We start from the raw sequence: 1,625 nt of genomic DNA, 5'->3' as shown, positions 1-1,625 counted from the left end.
CGCGGGGCCCGTTGGCAGGGGCGTGATGCGGTGGCGCGTCCGGCTAGTGGCTGCGCGCCGGCGCTCGGCTTCCCAAGCGTGGCGCGGCGGCTGCGGAGCTCCTGACCCGGGAGGTGGCGCGCGGTTGGCCTACCGGCCGGATCTGGTGGTGGGGGTAGGCCGACGGCGCGGATCTGGTTCCAGTGGCGGTGTGCTCCCTGGATGCTGGCTCTTGGGGGGGCTGGTGTGGGGGCGGCGTGGATGTCCTGGACGGATCAGCCGGTCCTCCAGGCGGCCTCGGGGCTGAATCTGGTTGTAGGCGGTGGATGGCGTCCTTCGGAGTGCAGGGTCCGGGAGCCGACCTGGTCCGCGTTAGTGATCCTCTTCCTGTTGCTTCATTGTGGCGTCGATCCGAGTAGGCGCCCGTGTTGCTGCTATGTTGCAGGCAGATCAATGGTGCTGGCCATGGATGTGGCGGCGTGTGAGCTTGGACCGGGCCGGGACTTGCTCAGCGGTGACCGTCGGCAGCTACTAGGCCGTGCTCCCCACAGTCGGCGATGATTGTCGGGGGAAACAGGTGTGGATGCCCCCTACTGTGGGGGCGCTCATCCAGGCCGGGTGGCTGATGCCGGGCTAGGAGCGGAAGGAGACACCTCCTGTTCCTCCCACCATGGCTACGCATTGTAAGGTCGGCGGTTGGCGGTGACTCAGAACATGGATGCCGGGGTGGCGGCCCCGGATGGTGCGCTACATGGTTGGCTCTCCGGCGGGCACAATGGCAGCGGTGGTGGCTCTCCTCTTGGTCGTGTGGGCGACGAGGGGGTACCGTCAGGTGGCTCGGGCTCGCACTCCTTCGCTGGGGCGATGCCTAGATCCAGAACTGGGTATCTGGAATCGCCGTGGTTGCCCTTGTGGCCTCGTGTGGCACGGGTGAGTTGTCGAACGAAAGCTCCGTGCTTTTGCGCCGACGGCGACGACACTCGTGGGTGCCGCTTCCACCGCTGCGTCAAGGAGGTTCTGTGGCTTCACCCGCCGGCGATGATGCTGCTACGCCACGCGCGGCGGAGCTTCACCGTGCGAACCAGGGAGGGCGACGAGTACCAAGTCCCGGAGGGGCGTACGGTCGCGAGCCCGCTGGTGATCCACAACCGTCTCTCGCATGTGTACAAGGACCCGGAGAGGTACGAGCCGGACAGGTTTGGCCCGGGCAGAGGGGAGGATGGGGTCGGCGGGGCGTTCTCTTACACGATGTTCGGTGTTGGGTGGCGCGCCTGCGTCGGCGAGGCGTTCGCGTACATGCAGATCAAGGTGATATGGAGCCACCTGCTGAGGAACTTCGAGATGGAGATGGTATTGCCATTCCCTGAGACGGACTGGAACGTGGTCATGCCGGGGCCCAAGGGGAAGGTCATGGTCCGCAACAACAGGAGGATGTCAGCGGCCACGTAATTCATGAGCCGACAGAGACCCTACATATATCTACATCATGTTGCATGCTAGTTTCTCCTAGTACCAATAAATTAGGATTGTCACTAACGGAAAACGGGCATACGCCGACGGCCAAAGCTATGCCTACGGCTGCCGTCGGCCTAGTTCGAGATATGCCGACATCCCAGTCCTGGCCGTCGGCTTAAACTGGCCGTCGG

Source organism: Triticum dicoccoides, chromosome 1A, assembly GCF_002162155.2.
Source record: "Triticum dicoccoides isolate Atlit2015 ecotype Zavitan chromosome 1A, WEW_v2.0, whole genome shotgun sequence".
Taxonomy (NCBI): Eukaryota; Viridiplantae; Streptophyta; class Magnoliopsida; order Poales; family Poaceae; genus Triticum; species Triticum dicoccoides.
Note: the sequence above shows the minus strand (reverse complement) of the source record.